Here is a 25356-nt window from a genome sequence, read left to right as displayed (position 1 = left end):
GCTGTCTGGGCTTATGAAATGTCCAGCAATCTAAACAGCCATCACCAAACACATTAAATCATTTAACGAAAGCTAGTTACAAAAACAAAGTTAGATGGTTGAGTGCGAGAGTAAATTGACATAAGAAAGTTACTCCACCGTATTGCTATCTCTGAAACTTCGCAAAATCGAGCCGCTTCTAAAGTATTTGATCACCAAAAACTTAATAGCAATGGACCAATGAAAAAAAATGTGCTCTACGACCTGGGCCAAAACCAGTTAACGTTGCTCTATGCATCTGGTGGAACTGAGGACAAATCGTGCATTGCGAGTTTTTGTTACCTAGCAAAGCAATTGATTGAAAGATTTCAACAAGTCACTGAAAAATACTGATCGGAACTAGTGAGTAGAAAAGACATAACCTTTTATCATAACAGTTCCAGAGCATACACACAGAAATCATTTGTCATAATTTTCCGTCATAAAACGCAGAAGCTCTATAGTGATAGGATTATAACCGTGCTAAAAAAATAGTGTATACTTGCTTTGGTAATATTAATTAAAAATGTAAATATGTGCCTCATTGTCACTTTGGAGCGGTCAGCACCTTTCAACAACTTAATGTTATATATGGTAAGGCATCTATATCTGGACTTCCTTTACGGCCCGATTGAGGGACTCTATTTACACAAAAAAAGGATAACTAACACATTTTTTTATGTTATAAAAGTATCACCCTTTACCATTCTTGGTCGTGTTGATTCAATATAATCATCATTTAGCGTAATTACGTCTTCAATTCCGGAGCCAGACCATTCGTTACTGATTTTTACATGAACAGCTTTTTAATAATCACCACGCCTCAACCTGTATAATTAAACATCAAGTTGTTGCATACAAGAAAATTCGAGCATAACTTATCCTGCCTGATTGAAAGCCAAAAGACACAAAGGCTCAAAACGGCCGAAGAAGATCCGAAAAAAGGACGACCTAACAGACAATTGATATTGTGCTCTTCAAAACGGCTATCGATTTCTCTATAAAAAATCTTGGTGTATCAGAAATAGGTTTTTGGGTTATTTTTCTGAACTTCCAAGCTCGTTAAGTCTGACCTTTTGCGGATTTTCCGGTTTGTTGCTGCAAGCCTTCCTTGAACTCTTTAGAAACTGCGTGAAGACCGGCGCTAACGCAGAGCATCGATCTTAACCTTGGTGGAAGTGCGCCGCTCGTTAAATAACGGTTGATTTTCGTCGAAAAAGACGCAATGTACATTGGCTTTGCGTGTTCGCTATTTTGTGCTAGGAAAAACTGGCCTTTCGCTGGTATGAGCAGTGACGAGCGGGTATATGTACTTCATCACACTGCCCCATTCTGTATCTGAGCCTTGATTTAAATGTTATCATTTAAGGGTAGCTCAGACGGTATCTTCTGGTGCAGTTGTCTATGCATTGGCTACGAGGTCTCTCAGCGACTGAAGATGCTAGGCTACAGTTACTAGCAAAAAGGATACCGTTTTTAAACGAAATGAAGAGAAATGTGTAGTACATAGTGTTGCGAGTAAGTTCTACTACGCTTAAGCCTAGCTGTTAAGGAAAAGCGTGGGTTTCGGTTGTCGGAACTTATGACTTTCATGGGATGACATAGCAGCGATCTGTCATCGCGGTTATTGCCCACTAACACAGTGAGACACGATACTTAGTACGAACGTTGCGTAACAACATGTAAATGTGATATGTACGTGATCAATACCTATATAACCTAATAAAGAGAAGTTTGCGACTTAACCAGGCCTGTCAGTTATTGACTGCAGGAGAGAAGCACCGAGCAAAATAGGTTGGCTAAGTAAGTTTTAGGATACGGCTGAAATTGGCCGTGCTAATGTCATTCAGACAGCAGGCGATCATTAAGACAAACGCTTAACGGACGTTGACGTATTCTCACCTCCCGCACGAACGTCATATATAATAAGTAGATGTCATATCAACGTTCACTTACAGTGACATTAGGTCAAGATAGGGGCGATATTGATGAGGCCAACAGGTTGGAAGGATAAGGTTAAGGTTCATATGAAGGCCAGAAAGCATCGTATGGTCCAAGTTGTATAGGTTTCAATTCAAATAGTGTAACAACATATATTGCTTATTATCGAACCCTTAATACGAGTAGAAAGTTGCTGCACAAATAAAGGAACGAAAAAAGAAGAACAAAGAGAATTACCAATCGTCGACCTGCTTGTCTGATTACCTTTACATCTACCTTTAAATCAACCTATTCGTTTACCTAAGTATATAAGATAGCTTTAATATCATGTTTTTTTCTTGTTGTCCCCAATTTAAATACAACATTACCTAAAAGCATGTCGTATCACACTATATAAACTAGTATTTGCTAGATCTTGCAATCACGATCGATGGTCTGGCTGAGTGAATACGATGACAGGTGCTTAGTCCCGCCGTACAAGTGTTTTCATGGCAATCACCTGTTAAAATCAAGGCAATGCCCGAGATAGCCTTGATCGTTCAGCGCTAATCTTAATCTCTAGCATGTTATGCATGTATCGTACGTACAATTTAAGTTGTTTGCACGAGCCTATTGTTCGACAACTGCCAGTGGTAGCATGGCCAGTACCTCGTAATTCTATTATTTATCCGTATATACAAGTACACATACTGATCATACTGGCAAAGCGAGTGATTAGAAAGAACCCCTAGATTTCATGCATAGACGCCTGGTCAACGGACGAGGTGTACAACTCATCAGCAGAACTACTTCGCAATTCTTGATTTACCTCATTTATCACACCAAAATTAGGAGCTACGTCTGATGCTAAGCAGACGGAGCTGACTATATTAAATGTCGATTAATATTAATTAGGTTATTCTAAATATTTAATTTTATAAAAAATGCTTTTAGCGGTGGTGCAGGCAATCTTCAGATAAAGTTCAAATATACGATAAAACGTAACATAAAACTGCTATGCTTCTCCTAAATTCGTTTACTTATGCTAACTTATCGCAAATACAAAATAAATAATCTAAAATGTCGTTACCTTATAGGAGACATTTTCATCGATGCGCATATATTGTCTACACAACTTTCCAGTATATATATATATATGTTATATATATGTATGTTGTCTATATACACCTATATACATAGGTTGTTTCTTTGCTCGATAATATTACACTAACCTTTTGTACTTAATAAAGACGTAATTGAATTATAAACCTCAAACCCTATATACGTCTATATATATATATATATACACACACTTGCCTGCCTATTGAAACTATCCATCAGTGTTCCTTAGCGCATCTGGCTTGTAGCATGTGAAATATTGAATATCATTGAACCTTCCCAACAATACGAATTAAGGCTTAAACTTAAGTTAGTGTTATTTAATATTTCGTTATTTTTAGAAGTTGATTACAAGAAACTTGTATGTAGTAGGCAACTTCAAGTTATTGCAACAGTTGTACGAGCAATTTTTTTAAATAGAACGTACTTTTTGATAACTGCCTATGACATTGATCGTTCCACAGTATACGCATTTTCAATAAATCTCAAACGAAAGTGTATCCCGTTCTAATAAAAGCGTTTAATATATCTATATTTTATCGATTTGTCATTCGAATATTCGGCTCTCTTTATATAGGTACTCTTTATATAGGACTCTTTATATAGGTACATATATGACAATTCAAGGTGCTTCTATTGCAATATGCATACAGTGACAACTAAAAAACCTTTTTGAGGCGTTCACTTTCGTTCCGGTACACGGCTCTATTCGAATATAAAAATACTTCCCTTCCCTATTGGTCCGTCGTAGATTGTTAACGTTACGAAGCGTGCCTTTAAGTACAGATTAGCCCATATACATTTGAAAGCTGGTTGCAAAAACTTTCCGAAGGCTGTACGTTTATATCAGAGGCACTGCCATGATGGAATGATAAACATGACCTGCTAGCCATAACAGTACCTTGTTCGGGTCGACAGACGCGATAAACAAGAAAACGAGTGTCCTATGTCCTTAGGTTTGCAGAAACAAGCGATCACTTTCCCGTAATGAAAGAAAAGAAACGGTACAACGCCATCCAGTACATTCTGATCATTGTACTTCGGTACAATCTCAAGTATTAGATATAGCAGCACATAGTGCTCCAATAACAGGTGTTTACCGAGAGGGCGCGATGTGTTGTGACAGAAATATGTAACTGACCTATTTTGATTTATGCAATATATTGGCCTAGTGATGTCGGCCTTTTGTTTGCTTCTACAACTATTCGACAACACTATTCTATTTACGTTATAGTTTCATTATATGATGAGTGAAATATTATGAAAAAGAACTGGGAAAAATTACCGTTCAACTAAAAGTCGATCATTTGTTACATCTCTTTCACCACGCCTCTTGCCGAAATCGAAGTACTTACTATCCATCGTAACAAGGCGCTATCCAAGCATAACAAGATTATTAGAGATTCAGGAGTAGGTAACTTGCTAATCTTCTAAAAATGCGTAACTGTGATCGGCCGCTTTAAATTCCATCGTGAAGACTTCATTAGAATATAGTAGCCCAATGAACAGAACTAAACACATAGATAATCTCATTGCTTTACATCACACAGTCACAATGAAAGAGGTGGCAAGACATGACCTCGTCAAGTCACTGCTGAGCAGAGAATGACTGGTATTTTAAAAGAGTCATGATTTTCGTGTAGTGGAACTAGAACATTGCATATGCTGCGACCCATACGTCGACACTAATTCATAAACCGCCTACTCACCTACATTGGGTAAGGATAAGTTTTTGTTAGATGGCCTTCTGCAAGGCTATCATCCGACAGAGAACGTTCGTTACTATACTTGTAAACATACAAAAACATCATTATTTTGAGTCATTTCTCATTTGTGCCAACGTATGCAATAAATTACGTTACTGATGAAATATCTCTATATTCGAGAAGTTAGCAGTGTCGGTAGTTGGGATCATTGTGCTTTTGGTTTAGTGTGCGTTCATTTATGTCCCTTACCCAGCTTCTGCATTCATACTTATTTTTAACCTATCGATATAGCTCATATTTGTTACTGTTACAGCATTTTTACGCAAATTAAATTAATTGTAATTTATTTATTATTTTTTAAGAGGTTTCTACCTTTTACTGCAGAAAAGCCTAACTAGAACGTCCTGCCGGACCATTACTGTCATTTCGGGATTTGAAAAAAAGGTAAAATTGCAGTTGCGTATGGACAATTTGTAGGCCAATTCAGTAAAAAAAAAAAAACTAACTCCTTAGATGTGTTTTTAAAACGGATTACACCGCGAATTTATCAGTTCCCTCAGGAGGCGAGTTGAAGCCTGGGTAACTGACTGCTTAATTTTGATGAACTTGGAACTGCTAGTTGGAGCAGTCTGAACTGTTGTGTGTGTTATCGGGTGCGACCCAAGATAGCCAACAGAGGCAACAACTGGCAGATATAAATCTACTGCACAAAAGACACCTGTAGCATCATTATTGGACTTAATAGTAAATACTCTTAACGATAGTTTTACCTTATGCAATCAACCATACTTTTCCGTAAGGCTGATGTCTGTCTAACTACAATGGCTTAGTTAAAAATCCACTATTCAAGTGGCATTAGGGACACATATACTAAAAATGTTGGCCTTTCATTATTATCGAGGTTTTACCAAGGGTTATCTAGAAGCACTAATAGCGATAGGTTCCAGCCTTTAGCAAAAGCATCCATGGACGTATTCGAATGCTCTGTCCATACACGTACATACATACATACATACATACAAGCCGTTCCTTTGTTGTCTTGACTCTTCGAGGGTGCAAACGCGTAAAGCTTAGAAAAACTCATTCACTCAACAACGGATACTCCATTCAAGTCCGGCTGTAAATCTTAATATTGCTTTGTTGCATTCATCCTTGTTTTGTTGTGCCAGTGACGTTGGTCAATGCACATTGGGCTTCCGTCCCTTTAATTTGCTACTGTCCTAGAGAATGCCCACATGCTGCCTCGGTTCCCTCCTAAGCGGACGCTTATCTCTTCAGCGGTCTACCCCTTACGAACGTTTATTATTGATACTATTTATATTCGATTGCAAATCCTCGACCATCATCATGAAAACGCGCTCTTGTTGCGTAGTGCTTGTTGGTGTGGTCCTAGACACACATTCGACGCCTCTTGCACGTAAAACCTTGTTTTGTTTCGTACATCATTGACCCTATTTTAGCGCCTGGCCACGAAGCCCTATATGAAACTTTTGACAACTCATGCTCTAAAACCAATTACGACCACATGGCGACGATGGCAAAATTGGAATAAATCGGAGTGTACAAATGTTGGTATTAATTAGCTCGAGAGTACCTTTAGACCCATATCGGACTCTACATTTATTTTGCAACACAGAGAAATATCAAATGGAGAAAAGCATGTGTAAAAATCTTTTGTGCCTTGAAACTAACTTGATATATTTGTAAAAAACGAGAACATAAAACGTCGCATCGGTGTAATTTTCCAGAGATTTAAAATTCCATTATACGTACGCCGGTGGAACAAGGGGTAACCGGCCCCACCTTCATCACAACAAGCTCACAGATGTAGATGAGTGCGTTCTTTCTTTGTCGCCAGGCCCATCTATAATTCATTTGCAAAAATTTCAGCCGTACACACGGTTTACTAGCTGGGTAGTAACTTTTTCATCTGTACGCTGTCCGTTCGAGACGTGTAGAGATATTTGCCTATATGTGTATGACGCCTGGAGGTCCTCTCCAATTGGCCACACCTTTCGCTAGGAGCAACAAGGACAAAAGTAGATGGTCGTGGCAATAGATGCCCGCGCGTGGCAGAAGGAAGCTGACTATTTGAACATAGGTGGGACCTATCCAGCATCACTGGTAATATAACGGGGAAATGTTTTGAAGGTGCCGCCGCTGCCGCTGCTGCTGCTGTTCGCCAAATCGGTGTACAGTTTAAATAAAGAGATATTACGTGGGCGGATAGTGTTTGAACAATCAATGAAGACCGACACAACAAGAAATAGCTAAATACAGCTGCTGGGAAACCGAATGAAACGACCTCAGCGCGCAAGCTTCTAACGAACGACCTGATAAGTTATAAATACAGGTAAAGTTAGTCGAGCGCAGTCAAATGGATTGATATAGAAGTTTTTAATTTCTGGCTTATAATGAGATTCTGATCAATTAAAGTGTCATGGATCACTGGATTCACTGCTATTATTACGAAAAGGTTTTAAGAGGAGAAAAATAGAGAAAACAGCTTATATACGTTATGACATACGCGCACACACAATGACCGACCCTGCTACGTTCGGAACGTTTCTCAGACCTTTGCGACTGTAGTGGAACAAACACAGGCATTTCAACGAAATACTTCGCAGATGCTTGAAGCGTCATGTCTAACGATCAGGTCTAATGAGATAACCATTGCGATTCCTTTTCAGACCATTTCTTTTCTACCCTGCAAACGACCTTTTAATAGTAGCCATGCGTCAAGTGACGTTGGTCACTATATACACTGCTAAAAAGTTACTCAGACCCATTTCACATGAAAAATCGAGCGCAATAGACTTTGGGCCGATAGTAGGCCAAAAAGATAAGGTTTCAAAACGACCAAAAGCTGTTGAAATTTAAAAAAGCGTGGACAATCGCAAAAAAATGACCTGTTGCCTGAATGACCCCAATCATCCAAAAGACAACCGAAAAAAATCTGAGACCCTCAGAAACGACTTCTTATGCGATTTTGGTTAATTTCGAGCCAGTCAAACCCTATTAAGTATCTCTCATTTTACGACATAAAAATTTTTCGAAGGTGCATGGAAACCGACAATAATGTAAACAATCGATTTGGGCAAAAAAAATGGGTAATTTCAGTGGAGGTTCATCGTCTGTGAAAATATTCGATGAACCTTTGTTCGAATTGTAAAAATGTCGCACTGTTTTCGGCCAGGATGAGTTTACGATGCTGTTCTAGAAAAGAACAAAAAAAAAAAACCGATATTTCTCTACATAGCGGTGAGCGGTAAACAAAGCGCTCGATCCGAATTTAGAGGAGACGATCTGTATATATACAAACGTAATTAAATTATGATCCTTTACAGATACTTTTTTAGGGTAAGGCGCTGTTCACATGCTTGATTTTAATTACATCGTAATTAACCTAATACAATACTAGTATATGTATAGGTGAAGCATTCACAGCGTCTCATAGGAGCTTGCTTTGTTTATTTATTTTTCGATTTATTGGAGCTAGTGGTTCAGATGCTCTGGATATCGTCTCTGACCCCGAATAGTGTTGTTCCCTATCTACGTTTGCTAGCCCTTGTCGCTGTGTCTGATCTCCCGCCTTACATTCTAATAGCATGCACTCCGTCACTGAACTCTGTAATCAATTGTCTATAGAATTGTCTATCCAGTCTCGTGCAATTTCGCACGTGCCAGTGAGTCTCGGTTGTCGTTGCCGTAGGTACGTACTATTATCATTGTCATGTTTACATTTGTACGATCTTTCGGGAGATTTTTTTTCCTTAGATTGTCTAGTAAACTATCTCTAGCATAATTAACCTTGTCATTTTCATTTGTATGAAATCTTTGTAGTTTAATGTTTTACTTTTATACATGTCTTTCGCTTTTTGGATTGGTGTATGTATTTTTGCTTGTACCTACGAATCGATCTATGGAAAGCACGTCCGCTTATTCAATGATCGTGCAACGGTAATGTGAGACGCTTTCATATACATCACAAGGACAAACTTTTAAGCTGATTAGCCCTCGAAATTCCATTGAATCTTTATGCGATAGGCCTATTAAGCATGGCCTAATTTGATTTTTGGCAGTTGGTTTTTGGCGCGGAAGTAGGAAAGGAAGCGATCCACATAGCACGGCGTTAAAGGAAAGGGGGATTAGAGAAACCCTTTTGACGTTAAGCTGGGGAGTATCAGGTACAAAGCATATCCTTATCGCTGCTACAGTAAAGCAGCATGTTTTCAAAAATAATGTAGTATTTTGAGGTATATTGAAACGTCCGCAATAGTACTACGGCGTCGTTTGAATATAGACTAAATTCTCAATTTAGAAAGACCAGGCTATTAATCAAGAGTATTACTGTTCTAATTCAGCTACTAGCAAAATCCAGGCTTATATGTGAAAGCATACGAAGATCTTTTCCCCGGTGAGCCTATCTTGCGATTGGAGAGTGATTGCAGATACCGAAGTTGCTTGCAGGAATGGAATAGTAACCATGACCCCTATCGTCGAATGGGTGTCTTGTTTAATATGGCTGCCCAGCATGTAGTGACGCATCACATGAGGCGTGTCGGCGTTACATTACACACTTCGAATGAGAACGGCTTTCTCTTGAACGGTTAACGTAAATCTCTCCCAGGAGAGCCTTTGATCAGGTATGCTCTATGGGTAACGTTGACAGATACTGAAACCTAATTGACGCCGTTGCAGGCAAATGATTATCAGTGATTTATCTACCTATACGTACCCCTATATAATTAGTAATGTCTCTTGCTTGAACATTCTGCTGCACTTGACTACCAATATATATACATACATAAGATAGCCGACTTTTGTCGGTCACCGATTCTCAGCTTGCCGGTTATTATTGCATGAGTTATTAAATCAAATTCACAATATGCTCTATATATTTTGTTTAAGGTACATGAGTTACTTAGATTGCACCTAAGTTCTGAATACTTTCGCCCGCTTTTGAAGATCCAGACCCAACGAGTGTTTCTAATATTATTGCGTATTGCCATATTAAAATTAGCAAACGAAAGGTCAGTGATTGACGATGCAACAGCCTGATTTAAATGTTTTCACTATAAGCGAAATCGCTACTGCAGAAAAGATACACACACGCCCTCAAACAATAATATCTTATTGTGGATACTCGTCAAGTTTTTTTTTCTGCAAAAATTGTTGCTTCAGGGCCGATTGTTGCACCCCACGATATATACACAGGCGTCTACTGGGTCCTCTTAGCGTCGTTCTGTGAAAAGGCTTAAGATATTGCTTTGCTTTTTAGCCACTCATGTATATTCCATATACGGGTGCATCAGCTGAGGCCATGTTAGGGGACATTTAACTATGTCATACAGCATTGCGTGTACTTAAGTAAACTTTAGGCATGCGTACGATATGTGGAGCTAAGGTATGGCATGAACAGAAATAGTTCGTAGGCCCATCCTCTTACGCAACTGTTATATCAGAAAATGATTATATGTTTTATTCCAAAGTTATGAAGAAATATTGCGAAGGACAGTTGAGCATTATAATATTTAGGACATAATGGCAAGCTTTGGTATTCGTAATATTGTACATTTTTGGATAAAATGGTGCCATTCATCAAAACTTAAAAATTAATATAGCTAACCAATGACGTTACGCATGCGCGTCTGAAAACAGACTGAACTGTTTGCATCTAAAAAAACACCTACGTTATACGGGAAAATAGTGAAATAACAGATAAATAATCCTGACCTTTAGTTAAGAGGCAGCATCACGAGTGCCTTAAAAGGGATTCTTCGCAGAAGAACTGGGAAGGGATTTGCATATTTGAAGGTACCATGTGGCAAGATTTCTTCTCGGCAACTCATCGTCATAGTCTTTAGTGTGTCCCTAGGCAAGAACTTAACTAACGATGAATATCTGAGTGGTGCCTGCTTTAGGCGCATTACCTTCGAGATTCAGTAAAATATTTTATACGGTCAGGCTTCTTTCGCTAATTCTACAAGGTAAGTAGAAATATAGCGTCCATACGAAATGTTGCAGAATGACACCCAATTTTCCTAATGCATAGATATTTGACAAGTTCTTCCAGTTGAATGAGTCAACTTGAATAGACCTATTGATTCCCGAGACAATCCAAACCCGTTAGTGTATTTGCCGCTACGAGCGGTAGTAGGCGTTTAGGTAGCCGTTATGGCCGCCGTTGTCACAGCGATTCATATTGTTGTTGTCGTTGCAGTTTGCTATTGCCATCGCCATTATATGGAAATTTATTCATGAAATAGAGGCAGTAGCAGTAACGTTCAGCTACTCGAACCGCGCTTGTGACGGCCTGGGCTTGTACAAGGCCTGAGGGTAAATGAAGGCTAATGGGGGATTTGCTAGGACAAGCTTGAGAAGACAGAAACAGCGAGGTGCCGGAATGGCAGATTCGCCTTGAGAGAAATCCGGACAGAGAGAAAACCTAGAGGATAAACCGACACTTCTCGCTAGTTTCGTTCTACGGGTGCGAAATTGGGGATGAGAGAAGGACTACTGCGCGATTGTTCGGTAGCGTTTTCCTCCATAATAGGCGTCTAGAGGCTTTTAGTGGTCCTACGAACGAATGTGGCCACGGCAACTGAACAACACTCAGGCACACTAGGCCTACTTTCTTCGTATACGAGGGTCTTCTATCGCTGATGTGGAACGTCCCGCCTGTACGGTTCCAGCTGTTCTACGTCGTAGACAAAGTCATTTTGCAGAATAACTGACCGAATCGCTAGGACTACAGCAGGACCAGAAGGGCAGCGGGAGCTGCAATAAAAGGTTCCATGGATTAAGATGTATGTAGTGATGATTATTATGAAAGAGAACAACAAACTAGCTGCATCGTTTAGGAAGACAGGTAGAGCTGTTTTAAAATGAAATTGACTGTCAAAAAAATAGAGAAGATGTCACAAACGCGACGCGCTGGGTAAGTTGATGACAAAGATCAGTTCTTGTCGTTGGGGGTCTTATAAGAGAAACTCGTTTGTGTCAACTCTTCTTTAGAACATATATTACGTAGACTTGCCAGCCCTCTCTGGCTACTTTATGCGCAAGATTTGTCCAATAAAACGATAACTCACTTGGATAGCTGTCGGAAAGTCACTAATGTTATTTATGATTTTATTAAAATATAAAAATTATGATCACGGAAGTCAGGGTAGTTTATACGTGCTACCTATCGTTCAGAAGTGCGCTAAATAACAAAGGAAAAAGCTAATTCTATCACTCTCAGCTGCTTGTTTGTTCCCTGCCTTAGATAGTCGAGACGTAATTCTAATGCGTAAATAACCAAGATAATATTGCGAAATTTAATTAGTTCGAATTCGAGATTGACCTACAAACAATTTTCTAGGGTTAGCAAGATATGTCCAAGCAAAAAATGTTTCTGTAGCGATACACCAGCTGATCGTAGTCCTGTTAAAGGCCAAAAACGTCAAGCCGACTCATATAGTCCCGACCCATAAAGTTCGCGTTTAATCAGTAAGTAAGAAAAGGGCATGAAAGGCACCGAAGTAGTCGTTACCTTATTGGGTCCTTAATAACTGACTAAGCCGCCATTTATCATTTGGATCGCAGTGACTAATTTATCTTGGTCGATGCCTTCAAGCAAGTTTGATTAACCGAGAATCAACTGTGTTCTTTATGAGTTAATATGAAGAGCTACCTCTTAGATAGGTAACACTGCTCCCGAAATCTGACAATCCCAGATTGTCTGTACGTTTGTATAAAACGTTTCACTTAATCAAAGTGGTTACTGGCATCTAAAACTGTCTCCATAGTGCCACAGATAACATAACACAACAAAAGTATTCGTTTAACGCTGTCGAAAGATATCGAACTGAACCGATATCAAAAAAAAACTCGAAAGTACCGAAATAGAAGAAGTGACGGGATCGTATGGAGCTTCGCTGGCGCTCTATCTGTATCGTGGAGGCATAAGTTCAAATATACATGTTGTAGGCGACAAAGTTAAATTGCTTATACCTCGTTAACTGTCTTGGTCAAGATATAGTTCTTGTCGCGTTACAAGAAAATCTATAACAACCAACGAAAGGCCAACGTGGTTTCTGTGTAAAAATCAAGCCACAAATCTCGCCATCCTGCAGACGCTAGATGGCGCTAAATGCTCCCTTGATTGTATCGAGCGTAGTAGTAATCTCTTTGTTTTACGACTGCTTCATGTGTACGACGCTGTTTTGTCGGTCAGTTGTACTTTTCGTCTGCAGCCTCGTCGACATGGCGACCTAGTCCTTTCGACGAAGCTGAACACCCTTTCGATCCATAGATGTTGTGCAATTGAGCGCGTGCTCGCTCTCATAGCGAAACTTTCCGCTAGTGACTCTGATAGTGAGGTTGCGACGTCGAGTCACTTTGAGCCACATTGTGATCGTCCTTAGTTCGGCTTGTACTCATTAACCGGCGTCTCACTACTCGTTACCCTACATCGTGCTCCTATCGTTCCGGATAATGGATTTCAAATAAAACTAATATTAAATAAATCAAACGCCTCCTCTCACTTTAGCACTTGCCATTGTAGCTCGAAAAAGGGAACAGAAGCTATTCTAGCTATAAAGTTTTCATGTGGCTTTGCAAGCATTCAAGCGATTAGGGGCAACAAAAGGTAAACAATCACCGAATCACGGAGTCTGGTTTCGGATCATGGGATTCGACATACTTCCGTCATAGAGCATAGTCAACGGCTACTTCGAATATCTCAAATCATTACCTTGCCGCTTTTTTTCTCAACGAATGTAACAACGTAACGCTAAAACCATAATTTTTCCTTGCTTGAAGGTCTCATAAAGCACACACGTATTTTCCTTCCCATTTCACTATACTTACAATGTGATTTTCGCTCAATACTTAGAACCAATATAATAAAAACAAAGAAAACGCGCGTACTATTCAAACCATTAACATTTGTGTTTTGAACTCAAGTAGAAAGGCTCGCAAAATACGGTGTTTCTTGAAATATCATATCCGTTAATATTCATGAAGAATACTAGACTAGTTTAAAAATTTCGTCAGGAACATCAATTAGGATTCGTGGTTTTCGTTAATGAAGTACATTCTTGCATCTTGGCGGACAGCGCCAAGTTTTTGAAGTGAACAGGGGTCTGAGTGAGCATCGTTAGTGGTTCACTTACAGTAGTTTATCCTTTGCCACTTCAATTACCCCAAGAAGACATGGAATCACCTAGTGTCAATGAGTTAAACTATAACACTCTTACGGTTAATGTTTTACAATGAAATTACTAATGTGTTTTTATTGCGGATATCTTGAACGGAGCGTGAAAATGTTTCGATTAAGACAGAACTATTTGTTCATTCACAAAGCCTTTCATTCATTCTAACTTGAAAATTCCTATAAAAATTAATGTCTTCTCGATAATATGCCAGAAACGATGATTCCGTATAACGCTTTGTTAAGAACATCCCCATTGAATTAATTAGAGATTGTTTCCTTAAGAGCGACAAAATTCTTCAACCTTATAGAGACAGGTCAGAGCATCGGACCTTGCCCCTTCAATATATCTTCTTTCTAATATTGTTTGCGTTGGTGCCTGCGTCTGACGGCTGAAAACTATTATTTTGGTCATTTTTTGAATGCTTCAAGAGTCCTTGTCTAAACTATATTTACAATTAACTTAACCACGATTAACTTATTACAGTATACACAATTCACCTGATAGAAGAGACGTCTAGGCGTCCACCGAAAATGAAAAGTTGACGTAGTAAGTTAGAAATGAAGAACTGCGGGACGTAGAAAGAAGAATTCCATACTTTAAGCGGCCAATACGCATTGGCGGGACTGCGTCGCTATCGTAACTATAGACAACAAGAACACCGGACGCCATTAGTACAAATGTCAGCATTGGCAGACGATAACAAAATATGATTTAAAAAAAAACGGGAATATTTAATAGCTAGAGGAGCCGTACATATAGTTATCATGTCGCCTCACGGGTTTGTTGGAAGAACACTACAAGGTGATTCTAACGACTTGCCTACTTAGGAAAATAGCTTTTCTAAAGGTCAAGTTTACCTGGATCATCATGAAATCACAGAATATTCAAAAAATTCCTAACGATGTTCGTTTGTGCGGAACTCTTCTAATTCGCGCTCGAAAAGTATCTGTGAGCACTTTACATCATCTTGGAACTTCAGACGCACGAATCAAATACGGAAGGCCATCCGAGACCACACTGCCTGGCAATAAACCGCTCACCTTATCGGCTCTTTAATAACGCGATTACGCTACTAGTTACGTGGCGAACAGAATTCAGAGCTTCTTTCATAAAAAAAAAGTGGGGCTAATTATCTGGCCCCCCTGTCGCATCAAACAGTGGTTTCAAAGTGTAAGCCTTTTTCGTGGGTAGCCTGGAGCTTCTCAGTCTACAACAAGTTCGAAGCAGCTTGCGGGCAAATTGCGCTAGCTAACTGACGGGAAGAAATCGGTGGTTTCGACATAAAATACAAATCGCAAACAGCTAATTCGTGTATTCCGATATAAACATTTCGACTGGTTTAACAAAATTTCTATCTAACGATATTGCTCATGATCGCTTGCGTTGCTTATTTTACATGTCAGAAAAGCTCAAAGGCTTTGCCAGCTGTGTCGCTAAAAGCAGGCCCTAAGATATAGGCACAAAGAGCAACTGATGTAAGAACAAAGGACATTTTCTATACTTGCCTCATTAGTTTCTTCGATTTTCGTTGAGCTGTGCATTGCTTTCCCCGCAAACCTAGCCGTCAGTTACTGTGCCTCCTAGCAACAAAATCCTTTGAGACTAAATTCGTCTAGCTAAAGCTTATACTGTATCTTCCCGCTATCTAAACAGAGGCAAATCGTCAACAATCGAGAATCACTTACCTCTCTTGAAAGAAGCAAGCCGTTTCAAGCTAATCTTGGGTGTTGTTGTTGGAAAAAAATAGTCAGCTAAACGAGTCGAACCTTATTATGTCCAGCGTATGATTTAACGTATATAGAACGGTAGTTAGCTCCATAGGCGATCGCTTCAATGTAGACTTAAGAACTAACATAAAGCTTCATCTGACTTCGTCATAAACTTTAACGACTTGATAAGGATAGGATGTGATTATGTTGGATGCATAGGGACCTACTCGAAGTTATTTAGCTGGTTAAAAAATTTGCTTGCTTTTTTTTAAGATTTGCAATCGTTTAAGCTGCAAATCACGAGCAGACTAAATGTCCACTTAAATTTCTGTTCTTCGAAGCTTAGCGTCCTCGCAGATTCTACCAAAACCGGTAAAAGCAGACGCGGAAGTTTTTAGGGGAACAATAGGTCGATACGGTGCGACTGTTTTGGGAGCGGAAGTACGGGCGCTGAAAACTACAGAAGGCTACGATTAGATCTAAGAAGCTAAACTGTGGAAGCTTTGATAAATGAAATAAACCACATCCAACCCGCTCTATGCAGTTCAATATAAAATTGCTCAAATATCGTGATGTGTATATATATATATATTATATTGAACACACTAAAGCTAAAAGAAAGCAACAGCGACGACAACAATAAGACATGGGTTTTACTTCCTCTGAATCGAAAAAAAAACAAACGGAGGCACGCGTAATGTCTTTGAGAGACAATCTGAATAATAATTAGTACCGAAAACTACATTTGGAACGTACCGTTGCTATAGGTAAGGTCAGTTTGTTGCAGTCATTGTGGCGTCAAACAAAAAGAATAGCGATTTCGGTGGCGGTACGGATTAGATGTGGGCGTAAACAGAGCATCATAAGCGCATCGATTATGCGCAGAAGCACCCGCTATTAAAAAATGTTGTCCGAGAAGGAAATCGTGAACCTCGAAAAGATGTCACACCAAGGTTCATGCGTGTGTGTGGCTTGATAACCAACAATACACATAGTTACAATATTCGTCGACAACTCACGTTTCACTTAGGACCCATCGTCCAGACCCATGAGAGATTTAGGTCTGTGTAATTTCAATTGTGCACATAAGTTAAAGGGTTTGAAAGGCGACGTGGCGTATCCCAGTGTCGATTCGAAAGCCATCGATAAAGTGACTGAGCAAATCGCTAAGGCCAATTATAAAAAATACACAACTTTCGAGAATACCCAGGACCGTTGACTTTAGTAAGTACAAAATAAAGAGGAGGACATTTAACGTATGGCGCAATATTGTCGTTTTCCTTAATATTTCTAAGCTTAACTCAAATTTTTCGACCCACTAAATAATTACGGACGAGCTTATGTATCGCAAGTTGCGTTCTCCATGCTTTGCACTGATGCGCTTCTATTTATCACCCCTCTTTTAACCCATAAATGACGCGATTCTCATGGCATTGGCCCATAGGCCCTAGGACCCACTGTGTGTGCTAAATTGCATGATGCAACATATCGAATACTAATGAATTTCCAAATAAGTTCTTTTTCGGCGCACTTCGCTTCAGACGTGCAACAGACAGAAGCTGGATTGTCGATAGAATGAATTTTAAAAATGTCTATTAGCTATGTCCGTGCAACACTATGTGTCCCTGTAATTTTTAATCCGGCATTAAGAACATGAAATCCTGCTTTAAGTACAGCTTACTCGTCTGTCATCACGTGGGCGCTCGACACTTCTTTTAGCTTCTCGCGTCAGGTAAGCTACAATCGGCCACGGAAAACTCCCTAATATGGAAAGAAAAAGGACAATCGACCTCAGTATCATTTGCATTCACACCGGCGGTCAGTCGCACCCGAAAGGAGGCAGGACGCTTAGATAGGGCTGTTGAAATCTGTTAATGGGTACTTCCATACGATTTTCCTAATCGACGAGTTTTCTCTGCAGCGAACCACTACGAGTGAACCACTCCAGCGAACATAACGCTTCGGTTAACTTCACCCTCGAACATTTATTGTTAAAAATACAGTTGTTTACTCTGTAGGCCGTCCTGAAACTATCATCAAATCGTTGTACCATGTACCTTTCGATAAGATATCTAACGTGCAATGTGATCAAGCAGAGACGTTATTGACACATAGTTGATTTAGTCAAATCAAGCAGACGAGACAATGTATGTTCTTTTTGAAAGTGTTCTCACTTCTGTTGCGTTATAATTGAGTACGATCGCATGAAGAAAAATCAACCATATACGGGCGTACTATACACGGGACAAGAGGTACAAACAGAAGCCAAGTATCATGTTGGTTTAAAGGATATATCTGCAAGCCGGGAAGCTTTCGCACGCACGACCCCGTGTTTTGAAAGAATTCTTAAGTTTAGGTGGCTATAGTTAAAAGACGAGCCTATTCTGCAATAGGCTAAGTTAATCCCGTTCATTTATTATTGAATCAAAATTACTAGCATTGTTTTTGCGTGCTAATATTTAAACCCTGATTTATTGTGTCAAAGGCTTAAGCTTCTATTGTAACAGAGTCAATAGATACTGCCATAAACTCTGTCTCTCTTTTTTATTACTACCGACACTTTTGCTTTTCTAGTGACTAACTTACACTTTTATGAACTGCAGGCAATACGAGAGATAGAAACCCAGTCGAATAGAGAGAAAGAATGGCTCAGTATTTTTAGTATAAGTATCGAATCATCGAGGGCGCGAGTATATACTACAGCTGTGCGAACCTTTTTGTCGAAAGCACATTTCGCTACAATATCCCATATAGTTTACACACTTTGTGGAAGCGTAGTAGACTTTTTATGGCTAAACTGCGCTTTCTTCATATGTTTGTTCCATAATTCACTCCGTGTTATAGAACTTTTTTGCAAATTCTGCTCAAACACCTGTGTTACTAAAAGTTTTTTTTTTTTTTTTTTTTTTTTTGTTTAGTTATGTCCAGAAAACTATACGAGAGCCTCTCTTAAACACATGTTACTGGTAACGTCTGAGTATGCGGAACAACAGGAAACAGAGGGAAGGTCTTTTTTTGCTAGTACGCACAAATGTGTAAATTTTAATAGATTGATATATGACTACATAAAAGACGATCCATATCCATCACCGACCGAGTTCGATACATAGTCGCCTCAGTTAAGGATAGCTGATATTCACTAGTTAAGTAAAATAAGGGTACGAGAGGGGCATTTATATAATCAGCGTAGACCGATGATGATAGTAACATTACTAGACGTACGTATTGTTAAATTTGATCGATGCCATCCCATAGTTATGTTTTTTCACATAGATTTTGTAACTTGCATTGCGCGTCGAAAATAAGGCCTTGGTAGATGGCTAACTTTAGTGGTATCGCAGATTCTCTTTGTTAATATGCACGGCACTAACCAAATAATAACTGCTAGGACATCACAAAAGCAATGAATGATTGAGCTGTTTATTTGAAATCAGACAAACACCCGATCGCTCTATCGCTAACCAACGCGCGCCAGCGGTGTTAGGGGTCTGTTTTTTCCACCGTAAAATGAGTCAAGCTTCGGCGCCAGTGACCTGTCGTCCAGCCGGTAATACCTAATGTGAGGGCACTTTTCAGCAGGCCGACAATTCGAACGATCTCCATATCCAACACGTGACGCGAGCGTGGTCACGTGTTAAAGCAAACAAACGACTTTTTTGTGCGTTACAGCAGCCTGGCCTATGTACGGGCTAGTACCCGCAAACAGGAAGACACTCCTAGAGTGTATTGCCTAAACGCTCTGTCGGCGACTCTACGCTACGTCGTCCTCGCACGATGGAGAGGATTTCAGTGACGTATTACATACAGCGTAAGTTAATGGCATGAAAGTTTAAAGTTGGCCCCAGTGAAACGATACTGGATGATATCAAAATAGGCATTTTCGCTTATGGCAATACTGCAAGCCGCACGCGATAACTTTAGAAAAAAAACATTGTTATTAAGCATATTAGTCTCGTTTTACTAAAGAAACGAATTAATGTATAAATATTCAAGTCAAAGTGACATGCAAGGATTTTGATTTTAATATACGATTTGATTGTGATCACCGTCAAATAGCTTCTTTATAGACCAGCTAACAAAAGGTTCACCTTTTCAATTCTCAGATTTTCCGGGGGCGTTGAGGAGCCGATGCAAACGACAAGCGTGCTTCACAGTTTTCCAATGTGACTTCAGAATTTTTCCTTGCTTTCATTCGTTTTGTTATACAATGATATTCCTTGGAGCTACAGGGTACTGGGATCTGTAGGGCAGTAGGCAGTACGTGAATTTATGACATAGCAAAAACTAGTGGATTAGCGTTGCGGGAGATGCGACACCTCAAGGATAATCCATAAAACGATCACTAGTTATTACCCGTATGTTATAGCTGTAGAAGTTACCGATGACTCTGCACTGGTGAATCTCAGCGCAGGTTGTATCTAGCCTAACAATTACTGCCCGTTGAACGATCGAAGCGGGTTTCTATTTCGAGTGTACAATGGATGAATTACGGAAACGCGCCTCATTAAAACATGTAGTGTGCCACGCTGAGCGAATGCCGAAAATTGTGGGATGACAGACGTATCGTTTACGCGTAATAAACAGCTGGCAATCGTCACGACATGTATAAAGGAGGCATTATTCAGCTGAGTACTCCGTAATTCGAATACAATCCATGATAAAATTCACAAATCCTCTTTTATATAAAGCATATAGTTAGATAGTTATACTTTCGGGTTACGATGTCACAAGTTAATTTGATGTGCCATTTACATCGAGCGACAGAATGGCTGCAAGAGCTGCCTTGCCATTTTACAACTTAAACAAGGTGCAATTAGGATATCATTGATTTGGACCAGGTTTGCAACTGGTTATTGTCGTGGGTCGTTGCTGCCACTTGAGGCTGCTACGGCGTTATATTCGGTTCTATAAACGACATACCCTAAGATCACGCAACGCGTCATCTAACAAACAAGTCCAACGTACGCCATTTGGGTAAGAGTGCGATTCTAGATCAATCCAAAATTGTAAGCCAGTTTGTAAGCCTTTCACAGTTAATGAAAACATCATTGCAATACATATAAAATAACGATATCAGTGTACTTCTTTTTGTTTTTATATCCACTGGGCAACCGTTAACAGGACAGATATTTCTTTGTCTGTTTAATGTCACTGGTTTTAATATACTTATGACTTTATAAGAGAAATTTTACGCGCCATGTCTACGTCCCATCTTTAATAATCTGAGAGTCGGAGCATTGTGATATATCAAACTGATCAGAAAGTTCTATTGCACAGTCACAAAGATGGGGGGGCCACTTCTTGTAATATGAGTGTGTCTGGTTTATAATAAAAATATTTAATCGTCCTCGCAACAAAGGGCAACGGTAGCGTTTCTGCTTTTCACTATAGGAAGCCAGACCTAAGAGTGAGAATTGCTAAAAATGCCAATCTCTGAAGAGAGCATTATCTTAGTTTATTTAGAACAATATCTTATAGCTTTTCTATTTACGCTGGTACTATTGAAACGTAGCTTTTTATAACAAAGCTCAAACTCAGCTTTGAAATTGATATATATGTTTTCCCACTTTGACTTACTTTTAATCTCAAAGATTTGGTTTTAGACACTGAACAAAAACTTCACCGCCTTAGCATAGAGCACCCTGAACGTTCCGCAAAGCCTTCATTCCTACACGACTCTCCGATAGTAGACGCCCACTTGAAATATGTTGAACATCTGCTTAATTGTTGCTATAATACTGATTTCGTTCAAGGTCTAAATACTCCCGTTCACGTAGAAGCTAAACGACATCTTTCGATGTTGATGGTAAGCGTACTCAGCACTGAATAATTGGTAGGATGGAGACAACATTTTTATATTTGTTAAGTTAAAAGAGACTATTGGCATGCAGTAACTTTAACTTTGTAGTGAAACTCTTCGTTGACAGAACTGTACGCTAATAACTGACCACGTGATGAAATTCAATGAAGGTTTAGGTAACTGAGTGTAAGTTTACTTAGTCTGAAGACTCTGCAATCAATCATATATTTTTCAACAGAGTTTTTTTGAGTTGATTCCTTAGCTCTGATAATCATTTATTTCATAATACCTTGTTAATTATATATCGATAGACATTTGCAGTAAGGGTAGCCACCTATAGTGACCAAAACGAACACAATAAGTCATATTGCTGCTAAATTCCCATTAGAACCCGTCCTAGGCATTTTCGCTTCAGGCAGCCTGAGAACCTTATAATAGTGGAAAGGTAGCGAAATATAAAAATCGGGGTGTACCAGCAACGTACGCTGCGCGCCTTCAATCAAAGTCTACACGAAATATGATTTCGGGCTGAGAAGAAGACGATATAATATTCTTTGAAGAAAATCAACGGCCTCATCTATTACATAATACGACATAGGAAGTGCTCGCCTGAGCTGAAAATGTCACGTTTTACACGCTCCGTCATACGATATTGTCCTATTGTGAATAGATCTGATTTGGTTCATGAGTGTGCAGATCTAGCACGCTCTTCTCACTAGGTGACCCCCATATATATATATGCTGCTCAGAGAAGGATGTTCCATTTCTTAGTGCTTGTTTTCTGTTATTGCAGCTGTTGTTTTTTTAGTATTAGAACTGCTCAACACTAGGTCCTAGAACGAGGACAGTTGTATTTGGTATTTTATTTGAAAATAATAAGTAATGACCGGTTATTTTTTGACCTTTCCCCTTTTATTTACTTATATTTAATATTCGAAAGCGTAACTACATCAAAGTTTTATCCTGCAGTGAACGGAACCTTGCGTCGAGTTTTTGCTTTCAACCAAGGGGTTTTAGATGAAGGAAAGAAGGGCATTTTAATAGGTACTACTACTCGAATTTGTGTTTTTGAGCTCAAAAGCTATCAGAGCAGTTTGGAACATTTGTACCGTATAGAGCGCAAGCTACAGTTGAGGCAACTGTTCGAATGGACAAATTCGTTCGTTCAGTTCAAAGATGAAGCTTTAGACCTTAAAGGTCTAAAATCTACCCCAGCACGGTCGGCCATTCGAGGTTGATGCTGACCCTCATGACAAATAACTCGTTAACTGTTCAGGGAGAAATTAACAGGCCTCTTGACTATACGAAATTTTGTCAAAAAATTAGAAAGCTGATATTCATTGGACTGAAGGCACGGCTTCTTGCTGACCTCACGCCGCACCAGACAATGACAGCTTTTTATACGGGATCGCTATGGGTGAGCACGCGAAGTGGCGCTTCCGCGTCAGTAGGACATAGAAAAAGTAATACGTAAACCCTTGAGACGCGCCTAATCCTAGAGTTAAGTCAGAATACCATCCCAAAAAGCTTATGATTTTTGCTTGCTCGGATTGGGAAATGCTTGAGAGGAACAAGACGGTCAACAAGGATCTGTAACCACTCTACTTGCATCGACTAAAGACGACTGTCTAGAGCTGAGAGACGAAGCAAGGTTATTATGTATTGACCACCACTCTTTACGATTTTTTCTATTCACAACCAATTTAGGCATTATTTTTCGCTAAAAATGTTTGCCTTTGGCACCGACAAAATTTCCTGGTAAGGTTTTGTGGCCTTATTTGTTGTTAGATGGACCGTTATTAGTTTTATTTACTAGTGGTTGCGGAAAGCGATCATTTGTGGGCACGAGGTCTGCAAAATACAATGGCAGTGTAAAAGGGTCACCATTCAAACTCTTGCAGGGTGACTTTCACAATGTTTACCATCTGCGGACAGGAGTAATCGCGAGAAGATCGATAGCGTTTACTGTTACGTCCCCAAAATCCCATATATTTTTCCATTGCCTATTGCCTCAATGACGGCCCTACCTGTGTTGAGTGATCACTTATAAGGCTCGGACAACATCTATGGAAAATATTAGTCCAATCCACTGCGAGATTCCAGTATAGATAGCGTCTTTTATGGGTTATTTCAATTTTAGAAAACGATTTTGCACCCAGCAAAATCGTTTTCTAAAATTGGTGCAAAATCGTTTTCGAAATTGTTTTCTAAAAAGGCCACCTAAGGAACGCCTCTATGTACATTTGTGTGCATAGAGGCGTTCCTTAAGTGTTCAAGTGAAAATCAAACTGTCTTTCCCTCACAGTTGTCCTTGATGGCGGCCTACCATGCATCCTTTATCCCTTATCCTTTATGACATGAAAGCGATCTTATTTAGCTTACTACGGTCAATGGAGCGTTTTTAAATTTGCAGGTGTTTCATCAGAAGACATGTGGAGCTCAACTTAGATCTTTTCTATATTAATAAAAATAGAAGTTTAACGAAAAAGCACGCTTTTAAGTAATAAGTGTTAAGAGGCGAAGAGACTATTACTCCAACTGCCGGGCCCCCTCGAATTTTGTTCAAAACCTTTTCAGTTCGGTGGATTATGTTGTTGCTGTTTTTTGCTTAATATAGATTATGGTTTCCTCGTTGTATATCCAATAAAACAACAAATTATTCTGGAATAATATATGTCAATTGCAAGTGATAACAAAAGCTGAACTAATAGGTACCAAGTAAGGTTTAGGACACGAACGATATAGTCCTGTCTTAGCAAAAGAAAATGGGCAAATTTTTTTTTTGCATTTTTAACAGCAAAAGGGCATTTTGCAACTCGTAGTTCTGAGTATGCGGCCAAAGTTTAATGATTTCAAGAACCAAATATAATAGATATTTGCATTGCGTTTTATGTGTTAGCAAGCTGGTATACGATATTTATAACACAAAAGATTTTGTTAAGAAGAAAACATTTATAAAAGCCTAATAAGGTGGGAAGATGTTTGAAAAGAGTACGGTATGGAATAACTATGCGTTCGATAATTACAATGGAACTGTCTGTTGCGCTAAGGATAAGCATAATCTTTCGATACTTATTTCCATGATCATCATCCGAAAAGAAAAAGGCAAGCTAGAGTTGACGAGGTTCCATTTTCTACTCATAAAGGGCATTTCCTGCCTTTCTTGCCTCATTGCAATTTACGAAGTGATGGTATCCATATGATTTCATTTCACTTTCTTCTCATCGTTAGAAAAAGGACCGCTTTACTTCGTTCTCTGCATTCGCATGCGCACCGTGGACGGCTATTAACCTAAGTGCGTAGTGTTCGCCTTCGGAACTACCTGGCCTGTCGCGTCTGTGTCGTACCTTTAAAACGGTATTCTTATCTGTGTTTTTTCCTAGAACGACTACCGATTAACTGCCCTGTCAGAGATGAAGGCTCCTTTGTTGAAGACCATTGCGGATCAAAAGTTACACATTTGTAACGAGTGCGAAGTAGCGGAACAGAGTAAGAAGACGATAGCTATACAGGCAACTCTGTCGAGAATTCATTTCAACGTCACGTACAAATTGAAATGCATCATCTATCTGTTAGCGACCAGCCGATTTCCCGTCCCGTCTTCTCCGTCCCCAGGCATTATATTTTCTCCACCTGTTTGACCCATTACCCTACCTAGGTCATGCCGCCTCGACATCGTCATTCTCTTCAGGACACCGAGGCCCAGTCGATCGTTATTTTTTTTCTCGTTTGAGTCCCCTACTAAGCTAATAAAGAAGAACAGTCTTTACATAACACAATTTCAAGTGTTGTTCGCAATTTATTTACAGAATAGATAGTAATAATCGTGACATATACAACAGTACGGTGTCCGCGAGTGTAGCAACAACTTGACACGATTC

At 39.4% G+C, this 25356-nt stretch overlaps 1 long non-coding RNA gene across 2 annotated transcripts; it reads left to right on the top strand.

Moving 5' to 3' along the window:
• The first annotated feature begins 8985 nt into the window (after window positions 1–8985).
• LOC147756448 (uncharacterized) lies at window positions 8986–21044 on the top strand. Of its 2 annotated transcripts, none has more exons than XR_015324491.1 (3): window positions 8986–9409; window positions 19348–19483; window positions 19779–21044. It is a non-coding gene; the product is annotated as an uncharacterized LOC147756448 (long non-coding RNA). The 2 variants fall into 2 exon arrangements; XR_015324490.1 differs by having other exon boundaries at window positions 19345–19483.
• The last annotated feature ends 4312 nt before the right edge of the window (window positions 21045–25356 follow it).

This window comes from Varroa destructor, unplaced genomic scaffold (genome assembly GCF_002443255.2).
Source record: "Varroa destructor unplaced genomic scaffold, Vdes_3.0 BEIS01000003.1, whole genome shotgun sequence".
NCBI classification, from domain to species: domain Eukaryota; kingdom Metazoa; phylum Arthropoda; class Arachnida; order Mesostigmata; family Varroidae; genus Varroa; species Varroa destructor.
The sequence above is the reverse complement of the archived record's forward strand: the minus strand, read 5'-3'. Positions and strand labels throughout refer to the sequence as shown.